The following is a 9,578-nucleotide window of genomic DNA, read 5'->3' as shown; positions in this document are numbered from 1 at the left end:
ATTTTTACCATGATCAAGCGTATAGCCACTGTATCATCAGACATCATTGGAAAGATAAATGCATACTATTTTGAAAACAATGCATGTCATTAAATTATATGCGTTGTTACTCAAAATATTTACCTTAGAATAGGCACACCGGTTTTGACAGCTGCGGAGGCGGCCATTTTGGGCTCAAATAGTATGACCTTTTATCAAAGCCTGGAACCATCAACTGAAAAAGTAGAGCACAAAAATTGCCTTTTTAGTTGGTCGTGTAGCGACCAGCTAATGTTGTTACTCAAAATTTCAAGTCGGTTCGGCTTATCTACGGAGAGCCTACCACCTGCCACATCCGCGCGAGAAAAGGTTGTATAATTTATGCAACAGGTTTGAGTTCTCCAACTATATTCATTCACAAATGGAAACATTATATGAATATCGTGTTAAATGTCATAGTTTCGAACGGAGCTTATATAGAAAGGCTCAATAAACAATGATTGTATTATACATGTCGCGGAAGAGATTGTTTATGAATGATTAAGATTGTTTATGAATGATAAAAATAGTCCACTTTCTGCTGCGTCTTCATGACGTAGTATTTTTGCTCAGCCCATTCATAATCTGAGGCTATGAATAGATGCGGCAGCTGATAAACAAGGGAGAGTCCAATTGCACGCGTGATAACAACGCAATAGTATATGGTTACGGTTGTTAATCTGAGGCTATTAATAGTGTCGGGAAAACAACGCAATTGTATAAGGTTACGCTTGTTTATATTCTCAATTTATAAAACGTTGAACATGAGTTCAACAATAACATCAGGGATACGATAGACAACAACAAAATGCTTCATAATCGCTAAAACCGAATATAACAAACAATTAAATATAACACGAATGATCTGTTTCGTAACCTCGTTCATGCTTCTACAGCGGGGATTTCTGGGAAACGTTCTTTTGTTCTCAACAGATAGCGGCGATAGTTTGTATTTACGGGTGCTAACAACGCAATAGTAGAAGGTTACGCTTGTTTATATTCAAAGTTCTCAATTTATAAAACGTTGGACATGAGTTCACCAATTACTACAGGTATACTATAGACAACCTCAAAAATGCTTTATAATCGCTAAAACCGAAAACGACTAAATAGAACAAGAAATATCATTTTAAAATGTAGTCGGCGTAAACGCTGACTTCGAAATAAAGTTTGCAATTTACTTTTCTAAATAAATAAATAAAATGAAAACAAAAGTTTAACTATTGTGGGTTTTTTCACTTATAAGTTGCATATTCACCGCATGAAATGTGTGTCAAACCACACATTAGTGTAAGAAGATAAAAAAAAATACTACGGGAGTGCACATCATATGTGTCTGCACATGCCTTATTATGAGTAAATTTCTTCAATATCGAAATATATCGTATGTTAATGTTTGCTTTAAACGCAGTTTTCTTTCGACACATTTAAATCACACTTTCATAGCCGCGTCATGCGAAAATGGGTCTTATGCGTTTCGACCAGCGTTTCTTAAACTTAACAAGTGCATTTGCGCAATCTGGTCAGATGCTATGCTGTTCGCTATAAAATCACTCAATATGTTATGGTCTCATTTTTGACGATGTTGGAACAGCATCGTCCAAGGTTTGATAATCACCTAAAAAAATATCACAATGGCGACCTATGTAAAAGACCGAGCCAGTCCGATTGAGATAACTCGATTTTTTAGGTTACTTCCTTTTTGCATTCGCCACTGCGTAGGACATTGCTCGACATTGATAACATTCTTCTAGCAGAGTTGTCGTTCGTGTTTTAACATTCAACAATGGCCGCTCCCGGGAGAGTCTCGATTCAAAACTTTCTTACTGCATAAATTGGTTTGTTTCGCTATTTAGAAGCTGTCATTTAGGATATATAAATTATTTATTCACTAAATCTCCGCTTATGACAACAATAGTTGGAATTCGAAGGATATATACTCGATGTGAATGAAGGACTTTCTGGATCGTAACAGCTTGACACGGTAAAACTGGCATACTGGTATTTTTAGTTATCAATATAAGTCACATTGTGCTTTATAAATTGTATTCGAGCATTTTGCGACTTATTATATGACTATGATACCCGATATCAACATTTCATCGGGGATTTGCAGATCACCAAGCTGTCCTGAAATTCAACATTGATTTCAAACTCTTTACTGGTTTGTACTATTTCTTAGTGTTAGTACGTTTTATCATTTTAAAGTTAAATGAACTGTGTCACAGTAAAAGAGACATTAATGCGATTGTGGCCAGTTTGGATCTAGATAAGCCTGCAGTCGCTTGAAAGCTGTTTGCTTAAAAGCGTTTTTCTGACAATAACAAATAATTTAATTGGATACTGATTTGACTGCGCTTTTCCTGACCTTGCTCAAATAATAGAATTGTCATTAATCAAATGATTTATTTCGAACATTAATCAATTGTTTTTCTTTTCTCTCGGGATCAATGACTCCAGCACTTTCCTGTTGAGAATTGAATACTGCTAAAGGCGATGCTAGGGGGCGTGAGAGATGTTGCACCTTCCAGTATCACTCGATTGTTAATTGTCGGCTCGGGTACTACGTACATGTACCCCGGGTACTCTTAAGTATACTTACATGTATCCCGGGTTCGGTAAATATACTAAAATGTACCCGAGAAATTTAACCCTAAATCAGTCGTTGTCAACTATTTTTTTGTAATAATTATATATACACATTCATGTCAATTTTCTGTAGAATGGCCTCTATATTATCGGAGCACATAATCAAAAAGCATGTTGATGCAGTGTTTATTGAAGAGAAGTGTGTTTAAGATAATCGGTTGCGTGTTTTACGACATTGGATTTTTGGCGCGAATACAAATAGGGTACAGTCTAATATGGATCGAGTACAATTATGTTTATTTACCGTACCTGGGGTACATGTAAGTATACTTAAGAGTACCCGGGGTACATGTAAGTAGTACCAGAGCCGACAATGACCAATCAAGCTCCATTATCCCTCATGAACCGACTCAAAAAAACGAGTTGGCAATATTTGATTTAATTTTTGGTTTGGTTGCTCTCGAGGGATCGAACATTTCAGAATCTTCCTAAAAGCCCTACGGGTTTGATCCCCAGAAGCGACATTGAAAACTAGCATACTTTGTTATCTAAAAGGCTGCTAAACCTGATATACAATGATAATGTGAATTTTCTCTCACATGATGTTCATCATTCATATTATATAAAAACTTACAGCAGTAGTAAACAACTGGACAATAATTAATAAACGCATCTTTCATTTGTCTTTGACACTTTGATTTTGACATGGCCTAGATTTAAATATGTGACTGGACTTTACCAGCACTCTTGTAACAGAGCTAAAGTTTAAATGTACCATTGAAGACCACCTAAATCCAGATTTGCTATTATAGACGAGTGGAAAGTTTTAAGGCTGTGACAAGTAAGCAAAAATTGGTCATTACCCAGAGGCCACAATTGATCTATGACTGTATTAAAACAAGAAAAATCAGTGCCTGATTTAGATTTCCTTAGATAGTTCAATAAAAACTAATTTCATAAGCCTGGTAACAGTTTAACGGTTATGCTACCAAAGTGTCACACCAGGGCCTTGAATTTGAAATCTAGGACATGCATGGTCATTTCTTCATGAAATCAGGACACAAAATTGCATTTTAAGTCCTTAATTGACCTGGCTATATTTCTCAGATTATTATAAGCTCAATCAGTATATTTATATAATTATTTATGCTTTGTGTATTATAAACATATACACAATCATGCAGTTACATGATAGCAATAAATAATATCAAAGCTACCCATACTATAAAGGTCATCGACAAAGCCTATGGTCAAAATGTGAACACATTGAGTGTAATCGCCCTCTCGTGCCAGCAAAAACAACACGTTGACAGGTTGTAATTTTTGACAGTTCTACTTTCACTTTCATTTTGTGATATCAAACTATTAACAATTATGTGGCTGAGAAAAAATATCGCCATTGCTTTTTATGCCCCCGGTAGGGTGGCCTATATCAGTTGAACTGTCAGTCAGTCAGTCAGTCAGTGTGTCAGTCTGTCCGTCCGTCCGAAAACTTAAATGGCCATACCTTTTTTAATATTGAACATAGCAACTTGATATTTGGCATACATGTGCATCTCATGGAGCTGCACATTTTCAGTTGTGAAAGTGAAGGTGAAGGTCATCCTTCAATGTCAAATGTCAAATATAAAGCGTCTGTCAGTCTGTCCGAAAACTTTAACATTGGCCATAACTTTTTCAATATTGGCGTGCATGCGTATCTCATAGAGCTGCACATATTGATTGGTGAAAGGTCAAGGTCATCATTCAAGATCAAGGTCAAAGGTCAAATTTTGCAATATTGAAGATAGCAACTCCATTTTCGGCATGCATGTGTATGTCATGGAGCTGCACATTTTGAGTGGTGAAAGGTCAAGGTCATCCTTCAAGGTCAAATGTAAAATATGTGGCTTCAAAGCTGCGCAGCAGGGGGCATTGTGTTTCACAAACACAGCTCTTGTTTAATATATTTTCTGCACATTTCTTCAAAAACTTACATCAATACACGATTTTCTTCGTTAATTCAATAATTCCTGACAGACTTGTGTACATATTTCGCTTACATTTTGACGCGCGTAGGTAGGACCGCATTACCGCTTCCGAAATGTGTATTCATACTATTGCCTTCGAGGAACTTATCTGATGTTTGACGGAAAGGGCCGAAAAATGTGCGAGTGTGGGTCAAGTTCCCCACAGGTACTACTTTCCCCCTTTTTTTTCCGTACCTAAAATTTTTCGTACCCAATTTTTTTTCGTACCCAATTTTTTTTTCGTACCCAATTTTTATTTATCCCCAATTTTTTGTTCGTACCCAAATTTTTTTCGGTCCCAATTTTTTTGTTCCCAAATATTTTTTCGTACCCAAATTTGTTTTCATACCCAAATTTTTGTAGCAAAATTTTTGTACCAAGTTTTTTTTTTCGTACCAACATACACAATTGTGGTGATTGTGTTGATGTAGATAAACTTAACTTGGTGCTTTTATATCCATCCTCTCAAAAGCATCGTCACACCAGTTCTGTCAGTACTTTGATTTATCTCCTGACCAGACTGAGAGATGAGCAGGCTGACTGGACTATATATGGTGGGCGCATATGGAACAAGCAAATTCGTTGAATTGATATCCCCCGCCAATATGCTTCTGGACACAAAAGTGTTATATTTGACACTCAGCTAAAAAGCATTTTTTTTTTAATACAAAGGGCCACAGATGGTGTACACTGCCATTTGGCGTGCATCATCCTCTTATCCATACATATACTCATACCCAGTTTCAATGAAATCCGCCAAAGCACTTCCAAGATATGGCTCCGGACACAAAAGTGCCGGACGAACGGACTGAAGGACGAACAACGCCAAAACAATATCCCTCCGCCTATGGCGGGGGATAATAAGAACCACTTTTGCATGACGAGGGTCATTAAAAATCTCATTGCGAGTTGTAAATGGCACATCAAAACTGAAATTCTGCGAAATAGATTTAAACGCGTAATCGTAACTGGGCCACAATTTGTGTCGTTTGCACATTCAGAGAGTAGTCCTGAATTCCTTACACTGAACAGTGCTACATCCTTTGCGCTGAGCACAGACACAGTGATGTAGCCAAAGTTAAGAAGTTTTATCTCGAATCAGCCTATGAAATATTCGAAAATATTCATGCGTGTCTGCTGTCGTTATGTAAAAGTCATTAAGATGAAAAGCTGAGTAAAACAGCTATGCCGAAAAAGCGCATGAGTGCTATATTCCTATGTTTAGGTAAGAGTTGTTGACATCGTGTGAACTGCTAGGGTTACAAGTAATACATAAACAACAATGTACGGGTCAACAGGGCTGTCTTAATGACTCCTAATTTGTCAGTAAAAGTATTGCTCGCAGATTTATTATTTATTTATTTTCATCAATGATCTTCTTGTATATTTTGAATTTGTATATGGTGTCAAAGATCAAAAGTTTTGTAAAGTGAATTTTCGTCATGAAATTATATTCTTAGTGAGATAGGTATTCGATATTCCAACAATATTCATTTAATATGATGGTGAATGCAAATTGTCTTTATATTCAGTTCTCACTGCCATTTTCATCATACTTTCTATTCTTTCAGAACGTCCAAAAAAGGCCATGGTGTTTTTATTTTGTCTAAGTTATTTCTATGAAATAATATAAGATGATAAAAAGTGCACACAAAGCTCGACCCGTGCGTTATGACATACTCTTCATAAATGTGAATGGCGTGTGTTCATTTCAAATTTGCGATTAATTATGAAAATGAATTGCGTCTTAAATTATGCAATAGTGAACAACTTCAGTGCCTTCAGCGCTTTGATTTCCTATTCCTTACAAATATACCTTCAATTTGATATTAAAACATACCATTTGCAAATCATAGGTAGCATGCACTGAACAATGTTTGCTAAGTATCTAGTTGACTGCATGTAACCCTGCAAACAGGAGTTCCGGTTTGGGGATATGTGACCTCAAATGTGACAGCATTGATTGGAGACCGTCTCTTTCAGAATCAGATGGAGTACTTATGTGATCGTCATGATGGCGACGCCCATTCCGAGACAGTTTTTTGTTGCCGTTTTATACCCTTCAGTACTTGTGTTTAATTTGTATCTGACGCTCACTTTCCAGCCATATCAGTAAACAGGTGTTTAGTGTTTATTTTGTATTAAAATTCGCTTAATATCTCGACTTTAATCACTGCAAAGTTTCTTAGCGGAGCTGTAATAAGGTCATACCGCAATGAATTTTCGCAGAAAGTAAAGTCGAGATATAGAGCGAATATTCATACGAAATAAACGCTTATAACTTTCTTGCTGCTATTGCTGGAAATATAGTGGCATTAGAAAAAGGATAAAACGGCGAAAATACCTGCTTCGGCATAGACGTTAATATTGACTATCACGTGATTACCCCATCTGAGGATGTTATTTTTAAACATGTAATGTAGGATGAATCGTAAATCTTAAATAATGCCGCTCTCAGGTTTAAATACCACGCGGTGCTTATAACAACTCTTTTCTGGTTTTTTTGCAGTGTTGTATTTTATTTATGCATCAAGCCCTTTTAAAGAAACCCAACTTTTAAATGGTTCAAAATGAAATATATGGATTTTTACAAGCAATATTTTAACTTTTTCTATTTGTTTTTCCACGCTTATGCACATTGTGCTCAGGTGCAGGAAAAAATGCGAGCAACATAAAAATATTTTATTTACAGTTTCTAATATACACAATTCAAGAAAACGGGAAAACATTTGTTGTTTAATTACCTTGTAAAAGAGCTGATATCATATATATATATATATACAAATTTGTAGAATATGCAGGGTAAACCAAATATATAACATTTCGTAGCACTTGTTTTGCGATATTAACACTTTCAAACGCTTGGGTTTAAATCTTTTCATATGTGCACTTTGACGATTGTTGCATTTTGTACGTGTTTAGTTGTTTTGTATTAATAATTTCTAAGATAAAATACAAATATTATTCATGTCATATCTTCAGCGATTTGTGTCATGAATTGTCATTAATTTATAAAACAACAAAGCTTTAAAGGGGCCTTTTCACAGATTTTGGCATATTTTGAAGTTTGTCATTAAATGCTTTATATTGATAAATGTAAACATTGGATCTTAAAAGCTTCAGTAAAAAATCAAGAATAAAATTTAAAAAAGGAAAAAAAGTAGCCGGTACCAGGGCTCGAACCAGTGACTCCCGGAGTCCTGGAGTTAGTCTGAAGTAAAAACTCATTAGCCCTCTCGGCTATTCCGCCGGATATACACAGTCTATGTATTTTATACCTTATATAAGCAATATTCGTAGTTTCGTAAATTTAAACGACAACAACAGAACTCTCCAAATTATTAAATCGTTTCGCGTTGCAACGCTTTATAATTTTTAGGTTTTCAAATCGTCAAAAGATACATATAATGGCTATATTGGACTATGGTAAATGTTCAGTAATAATGTTTCCTCACAAATATCATAACTAAAACGAAAATTTGCGAATCTGAAACAACTTTTTTCAATTTTGTCAATTTACCAAACCGTGAAAAGATCCCTTTAAAATACTCAGGTAAAACTGAATATAATTTCAAAAATATACTATTTTGATTTAGTCGCAGTGTTTCATTGAGACAAACTTGCGGCGAATATCTATCTTTTCAAGTGGTTTCTCATGTCATGATATTCGATGGTCCAATACCAGCTACAACCCGTACGCCGGCTGGAGACGTAATCTTCTGATAAGTATTCAGTTAAATGGACGGTATCCTTAAAATATTATAAAGGCCCGTTCACACAGCGATTTACGGCTTAATCACGACCACAACTCGTCAAAAATTTATCAACCCAGGTTGCAGAATCAACGGAGTTTTCAGGGGTTTACACTCGGGCTGGACAGAATGTTAACACACCGTTAAGAACTTTGTTTTTACAAATATCTCAAGTTATTGGAATTCATTTGCAAAAATCTTTAGTGCATAAAACACAATTTTTCTTGTAGTTTGTGCCGATATTAGAGCTTTTTAGAAATTTAGTTAACAGAATAAAGCTCGCCAAAGCTCGCCCTATTTTCTTTTTCTAAGCCTCACCGGATAAACTTTCTCCATCTCGGCACCAACCATGTATTCTCTATTTATCCTGCCTCTGTTGCAAGCATTGACCTAATAAAGCAGGGTCGAATAAATTTTCCTTTCTCCGGTCAACAGGAAGTAGTGTATTCCTACGCACGCTGTGACACATAGTTGAGTGTAACCTTTTTAATACACTACACAAGGGTGTAGTATTTTTCCAATATCGGCTGCTAGGTCACATAACCCCAAACCGGAACTCCTGCTTTTAGAGTTTGATACTTAGCACACATTGTTGAGTGCATGCTGCCTAGGATTTGTAAAATACATTGCAAATGGTTATTTTTGGTATCAACTTGAAGGTATATTTGTAAGCAATAAGAAAATAAGCCATTGTGTGCTCTACTTTTTGTGTTGATGGTTGCCGGCTTTGAAAGTATGTCATACTATTTGAGCCCAAAATGGTTGTCTGCACAGCTGTCAAAACCGGTTTGCCTATTCTAAGGTTAATATTTTTTGAGTTAGCACGTATAGAATTTAATGACATGCATTTTTTTCAAAAGATTATGCATTTATCTTTCCAATGATGTATGATGATATAGTGGGTATGCGCTTGATCATGGTAAAATTTGATATCGAACTTCAACTATTTTATATGTAATATAGAAGGAAATTAATTGCGCATGCGTAACCTGCTATCGTAGACCAAGCATTGTGTACACACCGGTCTTACTGTGACAATAATGTAATGACGTCACCATCTATGTATAGAATGGTAGACAAAGATAACAAATCACATTCTCGATGAACGTTTTTTTTATTTCAAAGATTTTCAATAGGAAAGTATTAAAAGGAACAGTTTAAAGTGGAACTATTTTTTACGTGACACAATCGGTAGTTATTCGGTCGTTTG

At 35.7% G+C, this 9,578-nt stretch overlaps 1 long non-coding RNA gene across 5 annotated transcripts in view; it reads right to left on the bottom strand.

Moving 5' to 3' along the window:
• LOC127872723 (uncharacterized) overlaps positions 1-9,578 on the bottom strand; it is a 228,067-nt gene that overhangs the window by 148,477 nt on the left and 70,012 nt on the right. The gene's annotated exons all lie outside the window — the stretch shown is intronic.

This window comes from Dreissena polymorpha, chromosome 1 (genome assembly GCF_020536995.1).
Source record: "Dreissena polymorpha isolate Duluth1 chromosome 1, UMN_Dpol_1.0, whole genome shotgun sequence".
Lineage (NCBI taxonomy): Eukaryota > Metazoa > Mollusca > Bivalvia > Myida > Dreissenidae > Dreissena > Dreissena polymorpha.
Note: the sequence above shows the minus strand (reverse complement) of the source record. Positions and strands in the feature narration are given on the sequence as shown.